This window comes from Myxine glutinosa, chromosome 1 (assembly GCF_964187855.1).
Source record: "Myxine glutinosa chromosome 1, kmMyxGlut1.1, whole genome shotgun sequence".
NCBI classification, from domain to species: Eukaryota; Metazoa; Chordata; class Myxini; order Myxiniformes; family Myxinidae; genus Myxine; species Myxine glutinosa.
The window spans coordinates 222,706,409-222,724,862 of record NC_136261.1 but is presented as its reverse complement, the minus strand read 5'-3'; the positions used below and the strand labels follow the sequence as shown (position 1 = coordinate 222,724,862).

The 18,454-nt window shown below is 60.4% G+C and overlaps 1 protein-coding gene across 1 annotated transcript in view; it reads right to left on the bottom strand.

Annotated features, from left to right (window-relative positions):
- The window catches only part of LOC137434449 (ATP-dependent RNA helicase DHX29), a 232,505-nt gene that overhangs the window by 213,384 nt on the left and 667 nt on the right, over positions 1–18,454 (bottom strand).

The following is an 18,454-nucleotide window of genomic DNA, read 5'->3' as shown; positions in this document are numbered from 1 at the left end:
GAGGGAAAGACAGCGCAGAGGGACCGCGAGGGAAAGACAGCGCAGAGGGACCGCGAGGGAAAGACAGCGCAGAGGGACCGCGAGGGAAAGACAGCGCAGAGGGACCACGAGGGAAAGACAGCGCAGAGGGACCGTGAGGGAAAGACAGCACAGAGGGACCGCGAGGGAAAGACAGCGCAGAGGGACCGCGAGGGAAAGACAGCGCAGAGGGACCGCGAGGGAAAGACAGCGCAGAGGGACCGCGAGGGAAAGACAGCGCAGAGGGACCGCGAGGGAAAGACAGCACAGAGGGACCGCGAGGGAAAGACAGCACAGAGGGACCGTGAGGGAAAGACAGCACAGAGGGACCGCGAGGGAAAGACAGCACAGAGGGACCGTGAGGGAAAGACAGCACAGAGCGACCGCGAGGGAAAGACAGCACAGAGGGACCGCGAGGGAAAGACAGCACAGAGGGACCGCGAGGGAAAGACAGCACAGAGGGACCGCGAGGAAACGACAGCACAGTGGGACCGCGAGGGAAAGACAGCACAGAGGGACAGCGAGGGAAAGACAGCACAGAGGGACCGACCGCGAGGGAAAGACAGCACAGAGGGACCGCGAGGGAAAGACAGCACAGAGGGACCGCGAGGGAAAGACAGCACAGAGGGACCGTGACGGAAAGACAGCACAGAGGGACCGCGAGGGAAAGACAGCACAGAGGGACCGCGAGGGAAAGACAGCACAGAGGGACCGCGAGGGAAAGACAGCACAGAGGGACCGCGAGGGAAAGACAGCACAGAGGGACCGCGAGGGAAAGACAGCACAGAGGGACCGCGAGGGAAAGACAGCACAGAGGGACCGTGAGGGAAAGACAGCACAGAGGGACCATGAGGGAAAGACAGCACAGAGGGACCGCGAGGGAAAGACAGCACAGTGGGACCGCGAGGGAAAGACAGCACAGAGGGACCGCGAGGGAAAGACAGCACAGAGGGACCGCGAGGGAAAGACAGCACAGAGGGACCGCGAGGGAAAGACAGCACAGAGGGACCGCGAGGCAAAGACAGCACAGAGGGACCGCGAGGCAAAGACAGCACAGAGGGACCGCGAGGGAAAGACAGCACAGTGGGACCGCGAGGGAAAGACAGCACAGAGGGACCGCGAGGGAAAGGGACCACGAGGGAAAGACAGCACAGAAGGACCGCGAGGGAAAGACAGCACAGTGAGACCACGAGGGAAAGACAGCACAGAGGGACCGCGAGGGAAAGACAGCACAGAGGGACCACGAGGGAAAGACAGCACAGAGGGACCGCGAGGGAAAGACAGCACAGAGGGACCGCGAGGGAAAGACAGCACAGTGGGACCGCGAGGGAAAGACAGCACAGAGGGACCGCGAGGGAAAGACAGCACAGAGGGACCGCGAGGGAAAGACAGCACAGAGGGACCGCGAGGGAAAGACAGCACAGAGGGACCGCGAGGGAAAGACAGCACAGATGGACCGCGAGGGAAAGACAGCACAGAGGGACCGCGAGGGAAAGACAGCACAGGGGGACCGCGAGGGAAAGACAGCACAGCGGGACCGCGAGGGAAAGACAGCACAGAGGGACCGCGAGGGAAAGACAGCACAGAGGGACCGCGAGGGAAAGACAGCACACGGGGACCACGAGGGAAAGACAGCACAGAGGGACCGCGAGGGAAAGACAGCACACGGGGACCACGAGGGAAAGACAGCACAGAGGGACCGCGAGGGAAAGACAGCACAGAGGGACCGCGAGGAAAAGACAGCACAGGGGTCCGCGAGGGAAAGACAGCACAGAAAGACCGTGAGGGAAAGACAGCACAGGGGGACCGCGAGGGAAACACAGCACAGGGGGACCGCGAGGGAAACACAGCACAGGGGGACCGCGAGGGAAACACAGCACAGGGGGACCGCGAGGGAAACACAGCACAGGGGGACCGCGAGGGAAACACAGCACAGAGGGACCGCGAGGGAAAGACAGCACAGGGGGACCGTGAGGGAAAGACAACACAGGGGGACCGCGAGGGAAAGACAGCACAGGGGGACCCCGAGGGAAAGACAGCACAGAGGGACCGCGAGGGAAAGACAGCACAGAGGGACCGCGAGGGAAAGACAGCACAGAGGGACCGCGAGGAAAAGACAGCACAGAGGGACCGCAAGGGAAAGACAGCACAGAGGGACCACGAGGTAAAGACAGCACAGAAGGACCGCGAGGGAAAGACAGCACAGTGAGACCACGAGGGAAAGACAGCACAGAGGGACCACGAGGGAAAGACAGCACAGAGGGACCGCGAGGGAAAGACAGCACAGAGGGACCGCGAGGGAAAGACAGCACAGAGGGACCGCGAGGGAAAGACAGCACAGAAGGACCGCGAGGGAAAGACAGCACAGAGGGACCGCGAGGGAAAGACAGCGCAGAGGGACCGCGAGGGAAAGACAGCGCAGAGGGACCGCGAGGGAAAGACAGCGCAGAGGGACCGCGAGGGAAAGACAGCGCAGAGGGACCGCGAGGGAAAGACAGCGCAGAGGGACCGCGAGGGAAAGACAGCGCAGAGGGACCGCGAGGGAAAGACAGCGCAGAGGGACCGCGAGGGAAAGACAGCGCAGAGGGACCGCGAGGGAAAGACAGCGCAGAGGGACCGCGAGGGAAAGACAGCGCAGAGGGACCGCGAGGGAAAAACAGCGCAGAGGAACCGCGAGGGAAAGACAGCGCAGAGGGACCGCGAGGGAAAGACAGCGCAGAGGGACCGCGAGGGAAAGACAGCGCAGAGGGACCGCGAGGGAAAGACAGCGCAGAGGGACCGCGAGGGAAAGACAGCGCAGAGGGACCGCGAGGGAAAGACAGCGCAGAGGGACCGCGAGGGAAAGACAGCGCAGAGGGACCGCGAGGGAAAGACAGCGCAGAGGGACCGCGAGGGAAAGACAGCGCAGAGGGACACCGAGGGAAAGACAGCGCAGAGGGACCGCGAGGGAAAGACAGCGCAGAGGGACCGCGAGGGAAAGACAGCGCAGAGGGACCGCGAGGGAAAGACAGCGCAGAGGGACCGCGAGGGAAAGACAGCGCAGAGGGACCGCGAGGGAAAGACAGCGCAGAGGGACCGTGAGGGAAAGACAGCGCAGAGGGACCGCGAGGGAAAGACAGCGCAGAGGGACCGCGAGGGAAAGACAGCGCAGAGGGACCGCGAGGGAAAGACAGCGCAGAGGGACCGCGAGGGAAAGACAGCGCAGAGGGACCGCGAGGGAAAGACAGCGCAGTGGGACCGCGAGGGAAAGACAGCGCAGAGGGACCGCGAGGGAAAGACAGCGCAGAGGGACCGTGAGGGAAAGACAGCGCAGAGGGACCGCGAGGGAAAGACAGCGCAGACGGACCGCGAGGGAAAGACAGCGCAGAGGGACCGTGAGGGAAAGACAGCGCAGAGGGACCGCGAGGGAAAGACAGCACAGAGGGACCGCGAGGGAAAGACAGCACAGAGGGACCGTGAGGGAAAGACAGCACAGAGGGACCGCGAGGGAAAGACAGCACAGAGGGACCGTGAGGGAAAGACAGCACAGAGCGACCGCGAGGGAAAGACAGCACAGAGGGACCGCGAGGGAAAGACAGCAAAGAGGGACCGCGAGGGAAAGACAGCACAGAGGGACCGCGAGGAAACGACAGCACAGTGGGACCGCGAGGGAAAGACAGCACAGAGGGACCGCGAGGGAAAGACAGCACAGAGGGACCGACCGCGAGGGAAAGACAGCACAGAGGGACCGCGAGGGAAAGACAGCACAGAGGGACCGCGAGGGAAAGACAGCACAGAGGGACCGTGACGGAAAGACAGCACAGAGGGACCGTGAGGGAAAGACAGCACAGAGGGACCGCGAGGGAAAGACAGCACAGAGGGACCGCGAGGGAAAGACAGCACAGAGGGACCGCGAGGGAAAGACAGCACAGAGGGACCGCGAGGGAAAGACAGCACAGAGGGACCGCGAGGGAAAGACAGCACAGAGGGACCACGAGGGAAAGACAGCACAGAGGGACCGTGAGGGAAAGACAGCACAGAGGGACCATGAGGGAAAGACAGCACAGAGGGACCGCGAGGGAAAGACAGCACAGTGGGACCGCGAGGGAAAGACAGCACAGAGGGACCGCGAGGGAAAGACAGCACAGAGGGACCGCGAGGGAAAGACAGCACAGAGGGACCGCGAGGCAAAGACAGCACAGAGGGACCGCGAGGCAAAGACAGCACAGAGGGACCGCGAGGGAAAGACAGCACAGAGGGACCGCGAGGGAAAGGGACCACGAGGGAAAGACAGCACAGAAGGACCGCGAGGGAAAGACAGCACAGTGAGACCACGAGGGAAAGACAGCACAGAGGGACCGCGAGGGAAAGACAGCACAGAGGGACCGCGAGGGAAAGACAGCACAGAGGGACCGCGAGGGAAAGACAGCACAGAGGGACCGCGAGGGAAAGACAGCACAGAGGGACCGCGAGGGAAAGACAGCACAGTGGGCCCGCGAGGGAAAGACAGCACAGAGGGACCGCGAGGGAAAGACAGCACAGAGGGACCGCGAGGGAAAGACAGCACAGATGGACCGCGAGGGAAAGACAGCACAGAGGGACCGCGAGGGAAAGACAGCACAGGGGGACCGCGAGGGAAAGACAGCACAGGGGCACCCCGAGGGAAAGACAGCACAGCGGGACCGCGAGGGAAAGACAGCACAGAGGGACCGCGAGGGAAAGACAGCACACGGGGACCACGAGGGAAAGACAGCACAGAGGGACCGCGAGGGAAAGACAGCACATGGGGACCACGAGGGAAAGACAGCACAGAGGGACCGCGAGGGAAAGACAGCACAGAGGGACCGCGAGGAAAAGACAGCACAGGGGGACCGCGAGGGAAAGACAGCACAGGGGGACCGCGAGGGAAAGACAGCACAGAAAGACCGTGAGAGAAAGACAGCACAGGGGGACCGCGAGGGAAACACAGCACAGGGGGACCGCGAGGGAAACACAGCACAGGGGGACCGCGAGGGAAACACAGCACAGGGGGACCGCGAGGGAAACACAGCACAGGGGGACCGCGAGGGAAACACAGCACAGGGGGACCGCGAGGGAAACACAGCACAGGGGGACCACGAGGGAAACACAGCACAGGGGGACCGCGAGGGAAACACAGCACAGGGGGACCGCGAGGGAAACACAGCACAGAGGGACCGCGAGGGAAAGACAGCACAGGGGGACCGCGAGGGAAAGACAGCACAGGGGGACCCCGAGGGAAAGACAGCACAGAGGGACCGCGAGGGAAAGACAGCACAGAGGGACCGCGAGGGAAAGACAGCACAGAGGGACCGCGAGGGAAAGACAGCACAGAGGGACCGCGAGGGAAAGACAGCACAGAGGGACCGCGAGGGAAAGACAGCACAGAGGGACCGCGAGGGAAAGACAGCACAGAGGGACCGCGAGGGAAAGACAGCACAGAGGGACCGTGAGGGAAAGACAGCACAGAGGGACCACGAGGGAAAGACAGCACAGTAGGACCGCGAGGGAAAGACAGCACAGAGGGACCACGAGGGAAAGACAGCACAGAAGGACCGCAAGGGAAAGACAGCACAGAGGGACCGCGAGGGAAAGACAGCACAGAGGGACCGTGAGGGAAAGACAGCACAGAGGGACCGCGAGGGAAAGACAGCACAGAGGGACCGCGAGGGAAAGACAGCACAGAGGGACCGCGAGGGAAAGACAGCACAGAGGGACCGCGAGGGAAAGACAGCACAGTAGGACCATGAGGGAAAGACAGCACAGAGGGACCGCGAGGGAAAGACAGCACAGAAGGACCGCGAGGGAAAGACAGCACAGAAGGACCGCGAGGGAAAGACAGCACAGTGGGACCGCAAGGGAAAGACAGCACAGAGGGACCGCGAGGGAAAGACAGCACAGAGGGACCGCGAGGGAAAGACAGCACACGGGGACCGCGAGGGAAAGACAGCACAGAGGGACCACGAGGGAAAGACAGCACAGAGGGACCGCGAGGGAAAGACAGCACAGAGGGACCGCGAGGAAAAGACAGCACAGGGGGACCGCGAGGGAAAGACAGCACAGGGGGACCGCGAGGGAAAGACAGCACAGGGGGACCGCGAGGGAAAGACAGCACAGGGGGACCGCGAGGGAAAGACAGCACAGAAAGACCGTGAGGGAAAGAGAGCACAGGGGGACCGCGAGGGAAACACAGCACAGGGGGACCGCGAGGGAAACACAGCACAGGGGGACCGCGAGGGAAACACAGCACAGAGGGACCGCGAGGGAAAGACAGCACAGGGGGACCGCGAGGGAAAGACAGCACAGAAAGACCGTGAGTGAAAGAGAGCACAGGGGGACCGCGAGGGAAACACAGCACAGAGGGACCGCGAGGGAAAGACAGCACAGAGGGACCGCGAGGGAAAGACAGCACAGAGGGACCGCGAGGGAAAGACAGCACAGAGGGACCGCGAGGGAAAGACAGCACAGAGGGACCGTGAGGGAAAGACAGCACAGAGGGACCGCGAGGGAAAGACAGCACAGAGGGACCGTGAGGGAAAGACAGCACAGAGCGACCGCGAGGGAAAGACAGCACAGAGGGACCGCGAGGGAAAGACAGCAAAGAGGGACCGCGAGGGAAAGACAGCACAGAGGGACCGCGAGGAAACGACAGCACAGTGGGACCGCGAGGGAAAGACAGCACAGAGGGACCGCGAGGGAAAGACAGCACAGAGGGACCGACCGCGAGGGAAAGACAGCACAGAGGGACCGCGAGGGAAAGACAGCACAGAGGGACCGCGAGGGAAAGACAGCACAGAGGGACCGTGACGGAAAGACAGCACAGAGGGACCGTGAGGGAAAGACAGCACAGAGGGACCGCGAGGGAAAGACAGCACAGAGGGACCGCGAGGGAAAGACAGCACAGAGGGACCGCGAGGGAAAGACAGCACAGAGGGACCGCGAGGGAAAGACAGCACAGAGGGACCGCGAGGGAAAGACAGCACAGAGGGACCACGAGGGAAAGACAGCACAGAGGGACCGTGAGGGAAAGACAGCACAGAGGGACCATGAGGGAAAGACAGCACAGAGGGACCGCGAGGGAAAGACAGCACAGTGGGACCGCGAGGGAAAGACAGCACAGAGGGACCGCGAGGGAAAGACAGCACAGAGGGACCGCGAGGGAAAGACAGCACAGAGGGACCGCGAGGCAAAGACAGCACAGAGGGACCGCGAGGCAAAGACAGCACAGAGGGACCGCGAGGGAAAGACAGCACAGAGGGACCGCGAGGGAAAGGGACCACGAGGGAAAGACAGCACAGAAGGACCGCGAGGGAAAGACAGCACAGTGAGACCACGAGGGAAAGACAGCACAGAGGGACCGCGAGGGAAAGACAGCACAGAGGGACCGCGAGGGAAAGACAGCACAGAGGGACCGCGAGGGAAAGACAGCACAGAGGGACCGCGAGGGAAAGACAGCACAGAGGGACCGCGAGGGAAAGACAGCACAGTGGGCCCGCGAGGGAAAGACAGCACAGAGGGACCGCGAGGGAAAGACAGCACAGAGGGACCGCGAGGGAAAGACAGCACAGATGGACCGCGAGGGAAAGACAGCACAGAGGGACCGCGAGGGAAAGACAGCACAGGGGGACCGCGAGGGAAAGACAGCACAGGGGCACCCCGAGGGAAAGACAGCACAGCGGGACCGCGAGGGAAAGACAGCACAGAGGGACCGCGAGGGAAAGACAGCACACGGGGACCACGAGGGAAAGACAGCACAGAGGGACCGCGAGGGAAAGACAGCACATGGGGACCACGAGGGAAAGACAGCACAGAGGGACCGCGAGGGAAAGACAGCACAGAGGGACCGCGAGGAAAAGACAGCACAGGGGGACCGCGAGGGAAAGACAGCACAGGGGGACCGCGAGGGAAAGACAGCACAGAAAGACCGCGAGGGAAACACAGCACAGGGGGACCGCGAGGGAAACACAGCACAGGGGGACCGCGAGGGAAACACAGCACAGGGGGACCGCGAGGGAAACACAGCACAGGGGGACCGCGAGGGAAACACAGCACAGGGGGACCGCGAGGGAAACACAGCACAGGGGGACCACGAGGGAAACACAGCACAGGGGGACCGCGAGGGAAACACAGCACAGGGGGACCGCGAGGGAAACACAGCACAGAGGGACCGCGAGGGAAAGACAGCACAGGGGGACCGCGAGGGAAAGACAGCACAGGGGGACCCCGAGGGAAAGACAGCACAGAGGGACCGCGAGGGAAAGACAGCACAGAGGGACCGCGAGGGAAAGACAGCACAGAGGGACCGCGAGGGAAAGACAGCACAGAGGGACCGCGAGGGAAAGACAGCACAGAGGGACCGCGAGGGAAAGACAGCACAGAGGGACCGCGAGGGAAAGACAGCACAGAGGGACCGCGAGGGAAAGACAGCACAGAGGGACCGCGAGGGAAAGACAGCACAGAGGGACCGTGAGGGAAAGACAGCACAGAGGGACCACGAGGGAAAGACAGCACAGTAGGACCGCGAGGGAAAGACAGCACAGAGGGACCACGAGGGAAAGACAGCACAGAAGGACCGCAAGGGAAAGACAGCACAGAGGGACCGCGAGGGAAAGACAGCACAGAGGGACCGCGAGGGAAAGACAGCACAGAGGGACCGCGAGGGAAAGACAGCACAGAGGGACCGCGAGGGAAAGACAGCACAGAGGGACCGCGAGGGAAAGACAGCACAGAGGGACCGCGAGGGAAAGACAGCACAGTAGGACCATGAGGGAAAGACAGCACAGAGGGACCGCGAGGGAAAGACAGCACAGAAGGACCGCGAGGGAAAGACAGCACAGAAGGACCGCGAGGGAAAGACAGCACAGTGGGACCGCAAGGGAAAGACAGCACAGAGGGACCGCGAGGGAAAGACAGCACAGAGGGACCGCGAGGGAAAGACAGCACACGGGGACCGCGAGGGAAAGACAGCACAGAGGGACCACGAGGGAAAGACAGCACAGAGGGACCGCGAGGGAAAGACAGCACAGAGGGACCGCGAGGAAAAGACAGCACAGGGGGACCGCGAGGGAAAGACAGCACAGGGGGACCGCGAGGGAAAGACAGCACAGGGGGACCGCGAGGGAAAGACAGCACAGAAAGACCGTGAGGGAAAGAGAGCACAGGGGGACCGCGAGGGAAACACAGCACAGGGGGACCGCGAGGGAAACACAGCACAGGGGGACCGCGAGGGAAACACAGCACAGGGGGACCGCGAGGGAAACACAGCACAGAGGGACCGCGAGGGAAAGACAGCACAGGGGGACCGCGAGGGAAAGACAGCACAGGGGGACCGCGAGGGAAAGACAGCACAGGGGGACCGCGAGGGAAAGACAGCACAGGGGGACCGCGAGGGAAAGACAGCACAGGGGGACCGCGAGGGAAAGACAGCACAGGGGGACCGCGAGGGAAAGACAGCACAGAAAGACCGTGAGGGAAAGACAGCACAGGGGGACCGCGAGGGAAACACAGCACAGGGGGACCGCGAGGGAAACACAGCACAGGGGGACCGCGAGGGAAACACAGCACAGAGGGACCGCGAGGGAAAGACAGCACAGGGGGACCGCGAGGGAAAGACAGCACAGGGGGACCGCGAGGGAAAGACAGCACAGGGGGACCCCGAGGGAAAGACAGCACAGAGGGACCGCGAGGGAAAGACAGCACAGAGGGACCGCGAGGGAAAGACAGCACAGAGGGACCGCGAGGGAAAGACAGCACAGAGGGACCGTGAGGGAAAGACAGCACAGAGGGACCACGAGGGTAAGACAGCACAGAGGGACCGCGAGGGAAAGACAGCACAGAGGGACCACGAGGGAAGGACAGCACAGAGGGACCGCGAGGGAAAGACAGCACAGAGGGACCGCGAGGGAAAGACAGCACAGAGGAACCGCGAGGGAAAGACAGCACAGAGGAACCGCGAGGGAAAGACAGCACAGAGGAACCGCGAGGGAAAGACAGCACAGAGGAACCGCGAGGGAAAGACAGCACAGAGGGACCACGAGGGAAAGACAGCACAGAGGGACCGCGAGGGAAAGACAGCACAGAGGGACCGCGAGGAAAAGACAGCACAGAAAGACCGTGAGGGAAAGACAGCACAGAGGGACCACGAGGGAAAGACAGCACAGAGGGACCACGAGGGAAAGACAGCACAGAGGGACCGCGAGGGAAAGACAGCACAGAGGGACCGCGAGGGAAAGACAGCACAGAGGGACCGCGAGGGAAAGACAGCACAGGGGGACCGCGAGGGAAAGACAGCACAGAGGGACCGCGAGGAAAAGACAGCACAGAAAGACCGTGAGGGAAAGACAGCACAGAGGGACCACGAGGGAAAGACAGCACAGAGGGACCACGAGGGAAAGACAGCACAGAGGGACCGCGAGGGAAAGACAGCACAGAGGGACCGCGAGGGAAAGACAGCACAGAGGGACCGCGAGGGAAAGACAGCACAGGGGGACCGCGAGGGAAAGACAGCACAGGGGGACCCCGAGGGAAAGACAGCACAGAGGGACCGCGAGGGAAAGACAGCACAGAGGGACCGCGAGGGAAAGACAGCACAGAGGGACCGCGAGGGAAAGACAGCACAGAGGGACCGCGAGGGAAAGACAGCACAGTGGGACCGCGAGGGAAAGACAGCACAGTGGGACCGCGAGGGAAAGACAGCACAGTGGGACCGCGAGGGAAAGACAGCACAGAGGGACCACGAGGGAAAGACAGCACAGAGGGACCGCGAGGGAAAGACAGCACAGGGGGACCGCGAGGGAAAGACAGCACAGGGGGACCCCGAGGGAAAGACAGCACAGGGGGACCCCGAGGGAAAGACAGCACAGAGGGACCGCGAGGGAAAGACAGCACAGAGGGACCGCGAGGGAAAGACAGCACAGAGGGACCGCGAGGGAAAGACAGCACAGAGGGACCGCGAGGGAAAGACAGCACAGTGGGACCGCGAGGGAAAGACAGCACAGTGGGACCGCGAGGGAAAGACAGCACAGTGGGACCGCGAGGGAAAGACAGCACAGAGGGACCGCGAGGGAAAGACAGCACAGAGGGACCGCGAGGGAAAGACAGCGCAGAGGGACCGCGAGGGAAAGACAGGGCAGAGGGACCGCGAGGGAAAGACAGCGCAGAGGGACCGCGAGGGAAAGACAGCGCAGAGGGACCGCGAGGGAAAGACAGCGCAGAGGGACCGCGAGGGAAAGACAGCGCAGAGGGACCGCGACGGAAAGACAGCGCAGAGGGACCGCGACGGAAAGACAGCGCAGAGGGACCGCGAGGGAAAGACAGCGCAGAGGGACCGCGAGGGAAAGACAGCGCAGAGGGACCGCGAGGGAAAGACAGCGCAGAGGGACCGCGAGGGAAAGACAGCGCAGAGGGACCGCGAGGGAAAGACAGCGCAGAGGGACCGCGAGGGAAAGACAGCGCAGAGGGACCGCGAGGGAAAGACAGCGCAGAGGGACCGCGAGGGAAAGACAGCGCAGAGGGACCGCGAGGGAAAGACAGCGCAGAGGGACCGCGAGGGAAAGACAGCCCAGAGGGACCGCGAGGGAAAGACAGCACAGAGGGACCGCGAGGGAAAGACAGCACAGAGGGACCACGAGGGAAAGACAGCACAGAGGGACCGCGAGGGAAAGACAGCACAGTAGGACCACAAGGGAAAGACAGCACAGAGGGACCACGAGGGAAAGACAGCACAGAGGGACCGCGAGGGAAAGACAGCACAGAGGGACCACGAGGGAAAGACAGCACAGAGGGACCGCGAGGGAAAGACAGCACAGTAGGACCACAAGGGAAAGACAGCACAGAGGGACCGCGAGGGAAAGACAGCACAGAGGGACCGCGAGGGAAAGACAGCGCAGAGGGACCGCGAGGGAAAGACAGCCCAGAGGGACCGCGAGGGAAAGACAGCCCAGAGGGACCGCAAGGGAAAGACAGCACAGAGGGACCGCGAGGGAAAGACAGCACAGAGGGACCACGAGGGAAAGACAGCACAGAGGGACCGCGAGGGAAAGACAGCACAGTGGGACCACGAGGGAAAGACAGCACAGAGGGACCGCGAGGGAAAGGCAGCACAGAGGGACCACGAGGGAAAGACAGCACAGAGGGACCGCGAGGGAAAGACAGCACAGTAGGACCACAAGGGAAAGACAGCACAGAGGGACCGCGAGGGAAAGACAGCACAGAGGGACCGTGAGGGAAAGACAGCACAGAGGGACCACGAGGGAAAGACAGCACAGAGGGACCACGAGGGAAAGACAGCACAGAGGGACCGCGAGGGAAAGACAGCACAGTGGGACCGCGAGGGAAAGACAGCACAGAGGGACCGCGAGGGAAAAACAGCACAGAGGGACCGCGAGGGAAAGACAGCACAGAGGGACCGTGAGGGAAAGACAGCACAGAGGGACCGCGAGGGAAAGACAGCACAGAGGGACCGCGAGGGAAAGACAGCACAGAGGGACCGCGAGGGAAAGACAGCACAGAGGGACCGCGAGGGAAAGACAGCACAGAGGGACCGCGAGGGAAAGACAGCACAGAGGGACCGCGAGGGAAAGACAGCACAGTGGGACCACGAGGGAAAGACAGCACAGAGGGACCGCAAGGGAAAGACAGCACAGAGGGACCGCAAGGGAAAGACAGCACAGAGGGACCACGAGGGAAAGACAGCACAGAGGGACCGCAAGGGAAAGACAGCACAGAGGGACCGCGAGGGAAAGACAGCACAGAGGGACCGCAAGGGAAAGACAGCACAGAGGGACCGCAAGGGAAAGACAGCACAGAGGGACCGCAAGGGAAAGACAGCACAGAGGGACCGCGAGGGAAAGACAGCACAGAGGGACCGTGAGGGAAAGACAGCACAGAGGGACCGCAAGGGAAAGACAGCACAGAGGGACCACGAGGGAAAGACAGCACAGAGGGACCGTGAGGGAAAGACAGCACAGAGGGACCACGAGGGAAAGACAGCACAGAGGGACCGCGAGGGAAAGACAGCACAGTGGGACCGCGAGGGAAAGACAGCACAGAGGGACCGTGAGGGAAAGACAGCACAGAGGGACCGCGAGGGAAAGACAGCACAGAGGGACCGCGAGGGAAAGACAGCACAGAGGGACCGCGAGGGAAAGACAACACAGAGGGACCGCGAGGGAAAGACAGCACAGAAGGACCGCGAGGGAAAGACAGCACAGTGGGACCGCGAGGGAAAGACAGCACAGAGGGACCGCGAGGGAAAGACAGCACAGAAGGACCGCGAGGGAAAGACAGCACAGTGAGACCACGAGGGAAAGACAGCACAGAGGGACCGCGAGGGAAAGACAGCACAGAGGGACCACGAGGGAAAGACAGCACAGAGGGACCGCGAGGGAAAGACAGAACAGTGGGACCACGAGGGAAAGACAGCACAGAGGGACCGCGAGGGAAAGACAGCACAGTGGGACCACGAGGGAAAGACAGCACAGAGGGACCGCGAGGGAAAGACAGCACAGTAGGACCATGAGGGAAAGACAGCACAGAGGGACCGCGAGGGAAAGACAGCACAGAGGGACCACGAGGGAAAGACAGCACAGAGGGACCTCGAGGGAAAGACAGCACAGAGGGACCGCGAGGGAAAGACAGCACAGAGGGACCGCGAGGGAAAGACAGCACAGAGGGACCGCGAGGGAAAGACAGCACAGAGGGACCGCGAGGGAAAGACAGCACAGAGGGACAGCGAGGGAAAGACAGCACAGAGGGACCGCGAGGGAAAGACAGCACAGAGGGACCGCGAGGGAAAGACAGCACAGAGGGACCGCGAGGGAAAGACAGCACAGAGGGACCGCGAGGGAAAGACAGCACAGAGGGACCGCAAGGGAAAGACAGCACAGAGGGACCGCGAGGGAAAGACAGCACAGTAGGACCATGAGGGAAAGACAGCACAGAGGGACCGCGAGGGAAAGACAGCACAGAGGGACCACGAGGGAAAGACAGCACAGAAGGACCACGAGGGAAAGACAGCACAGTGGGACCACGAGGGAAAGACAGCACAGAGGGACCGCAAGGGAAAGACAGCACACGGGGACCGCGAGGGAAAGACAGCACAGGGGGACCGCGAGGGAAAGACAGCACAGAGGGACCGCGAGGGAAAGACAGCACAGAGGGACCGCGAGGGAAAGACAGCACAGAGGGACCGCGAAGGAAAGACAGCACAGAGGGACCGCGAGGGAAAGACAGCACAGAGGGACCGCGAGGGAAAGACAGCACAGTGGGACCGCGAGGGAAAGACAGCACAGAGGGACCGTGAGGGAAAGACAGCACAGAGGGACCGCGAGGGAAAGACAGCACAGAGTCCCCACGAGGGAAAGACAGCACAGAGTCCCCACGAGGGAAAGACAGCACAGAGTCCCCACGAGGGAAAGACAGCACAGAGTCCCCACGAGGGAAAGACAGCACAGAGTCCCCACGAGGGAAAGACAGCACAGAGTCCCCACGAGGGAAAGACAGCACAGAGTCCCCACGAGGGAAAGACAGCACAGAGGGACCACGAGGGAAAGACAGCACAGAGGGACCGCGAGGGAAAGACAGCACAGAGGGACCGCGAGGGAAAGACAGCACAGAGGGACCGCGAGGGAAAGACAGCACAGAGGGACCGCGAGGGAAAGACAGCACAGAGGGACCGTGAGGGAAAGACAGCACAGAGGGACGACGAGGGAAAGACAGCACAGAGGGACCGCGAGGGAGAGACAGCACAGTGGGACCACGAGGGAAAGACAGCACAGAGGGACCACGAGGGAAAGACAGCACAGAGGGACCGCGAGGGAAAGACAGCACAGAGGGACCGCGAGGTAAAGACAGCACAGAGGGACCGCGAGGGAAAGACAGCACAGAGGGACCGCGAGGGAAAGACAGCACACGGGGACCACGAGGGAAAGACAGCACAGGGGGCCCACGAGGGAAAGACAGCACAGAGGGACCGCGAGGAAAAGACAGCACAGAGGGACCATGAGGGAAAGACAGCACAGAGGGACCGCGAGGGAAAGACAGCACAGTGAGACCATGAGGGAAAGACAGCACAGAGGGACCACGAGGGAAAGACAGCACAGAGGGACCACGAGGGAAAGACAGCACAGAGGGACCACGAGGGAAAGACAGCACAGAGGGACCGCGAGGGAAAGACAGCACAGAGGGACCGCGAGGGAAAGACAGTACAGTGGGTGTTATAACAACAGTGTCGGATGGGGGAAGATAAGAGATGGTGGTGAACAGCTGTTTTAAAGACTTGGAGGGTGGAGTGGGATTGAAGAGAGTGAGGGAGTTTGTTCCAGAGGCGGGAGAAAAGAGGAATGAAGGAGTGAAGGTGAGCAGAGAGTCTTGATTTTGGCAGTTTAACCATAAGAGGGTTGCAGGCAGATCTTGTGCGACCTGTAGGAATATTTGCAGGACAGAGCCCAGAGAGAGCTGGGGGGGCAAGGCCAGAGAGGAGTCGGTAGAAGACAGAAAGACCACCAACCTTCCTGCGGTGAGTGAGTGAGAGGCCCTTGGAGTTGGCTTCATCGCGGGAATCCTTAAGCGTATTTTTGACTCGAAGGTCACAAGAAACTCATTTTGCAATAAATGTTCGTTTCCCATTAATCGTCCACTTTCTATAATCCAATCTCACCCCTCCCCTCCAAGTCTTCCCCATAACCCCTCCCCTCCAAATCTTCCCCATCACCCCTCCCCTCCAAATCTTCCCCATCACCCATCCCTTTCAAATCGTCCCCCTTGCCCCTCCCCTCCAAATCCTCCCCATCACCCATCCCTTCCAAATCTCCCCCCTTGCCCCTTCCCTCCTAAACTCCCCCCACACCCCTCCCCTCCAAATCCTCCCCATCACCCATCCCTTTCAAATCCCTCCCCTTGTCCCTTCCCTCCTAAACTCCCTCCTCGCCCCTCCCCTTCAAATCTCCCCACCCTCATTTCTTCTCAATTTCCCCCCTCTTACTCACCCTCCTCAAAGCGTCCTCCCCACTTCTTCCCCCTTCCACCTCCCCCAACCTTCTGCCTCGCTCTTCCCCCTCCTCAAATAACACCTCATTGTGCATCACCCAATCACCATCAAACATTTTGTCCGCCCCATCCTTCCCTTTCTCCGAGCTATTCTGAAATCTGACACACCTTCAACAGCTCTCCCTACCTCTTCCACCTCTTCCACATCTTACCCTACCCCTCCTCCCCATGTTCTGTATCCGATGCTCCCCCTTCCTCTTCATTAACGGTATGGACCTCAAACATCCGGGGCCTTCGTTCAAACTTAACTGATCTCTCCATACAGGTTGCTTTTGACAAACCAGATGTGATCTGCTTTACAGAAACTTTCCTCCTTCATGATGTCTCTGATTCCTTAGTATCTCTCCCGGGTTACTCCCTCCTCCGGTATGATAGACCTGAGCCTCGTCCTGGAGGTGGGGTTGCTATCTTTATCAAAAACTCTCTTCCTCACTCGCCCTGCACTGCACTCTCTCCACCTCACCCCCAGGAATACCTCTGGCTACGGCTTCCCCTTCGCTCCCTCCTCTTGTTCATATGTGTGTTGTACTGTCCACCAAACAGGGATGACTCCATCTACATCTCGCTGTCTGATAATATGGACCAACTTCTATCTACTCATCCCAACTCTCTCTTCCTCATATGTAGTGATTTCAATTGTCACCATGCCAGTTGGCTGGGTGTGGGTACCTCTCTCACCAGCCATGGCTCCTCAGCAAAGGACTTCTGCGACTCACTGGGACTGACACAATCTGTCAATTTCCCGACCCGGATCTCAGTCAACGGAGCATCTTCTCTTCTGGACTTGGTTATGACTAACTTCCCTGAAAATGTCTGCTGCTCTTCTTCTGCTCCAATCGGCTCATCTGATCATGTGCTTGTTAAAGTGGACATCTCTCTGACCATTCTCAGGGAGCCTGCTCAGCGTCGACGAGTCTGGCATTTCACTCAGGCCAACCGGCACGGTCTTCAAACAAACCATCAATCATCTGGACTGGTCTCCCATCTCTACCACCTCTGACATCAACTCATCCTGGGAATTCTTCCAAAGTAAATTGCTCTCTCTCATGCACAGATTTATCCCATCTCGTCTTCAGTTGTCATACCCTTCCTCCCGTCCATGGTACACGGAATCTTGTGGTGAGGCTGTTGCCCAGAAACAACTTGCCTTCGTCTCCTGGAAAGCAAATCCAACAGAAGGAAATCTCATTTCCTTTCACAAAGCCCGAAACAAGTGTGTGTCCACCCTCAGGAGAGCCAGGAAACAATATCTCTCCGTTCTCAAGACCGAACTCTCTTATCTGTCTCCCTCTTCCAAATCCTGGTGGTGTCTGGTCAAAACTGTTTCTGGTGTTTGTTCCCCCTCCATCCCTTCCCTCACCTCAAACGGCCACACGGCTGACTCCGCACGTGAAAAAGCTGAATGCCTCAACTCTGTTTGCCTCTAAATCTTGTCTCCCAAACCCATCCCTCTCTGTACCCACCGTACCCAGTCATACCCAGCTGCTCCTGGACTCTATGTCCTTTCCTCCTGACAAGGTGGAAAAGTTTCTTTCTCAACGAGTCCTGTGCAAGGGCTTTGTGGAAAGACTTTTATAGGCATGCCCCGCAAACCTTCTAGCACTTACCAGACGCGACTTACCACGCCCTGTCACGCCATGCCGTTAGAGCCCTAGTTGGCTGGTGGCCCTTACCGTCATCGCCTCTGACGCGCTGCCTTGATGCCGCCCCACCCTGACCCCACGCTCCTCCTTCTCAGGCCTACCTCGTGTTACTCGACTAGTGAGCGAGCAAAGGGCAGCGAATGCTGCTGGCAGCCAAAGTGTAACAAATGCTGCGGGCAGCCAAAGCGCAACAAATGCTGCGGGCAGCCAAATGGGGCGTGGGATCAATTATGCCCATGGAGGTGGAACTTGGAGGGTGGACGCAAAAATGAATGGGATTTTTTTCAAAAATGAAAAAATGAATGGGAATGGGACCTGAATGGGACCTTTACACAACGCAGATATTACTAGGGGAAATGGCCTATACTTACACATACTATGACATAACTAATACTACAGGTGGCCTACGTGTTGCTCGTGGACTAACTATGGGGTGGACTAACTATGGGGTATGGACTAACTATGGGGACTAACTAACTAACCCTTTAACCTTTAATGATCAATATGTGCAAATCTCAAAACCGTAGCAATATACATACACATATATATATATATATATATATACACACACACCACACACCACACACCACACACCACACACCACACACACACACACACACACACACACACACACACACACACACCCGTCCTGATGAGGGTAAATAAGCCCGAAATCTGGATTGGCGGCTCTGCTTACGTGTTTAGCCAAAGAGGGGACCAAAGAATAAATCTCTGTCCGTTGACAAAGT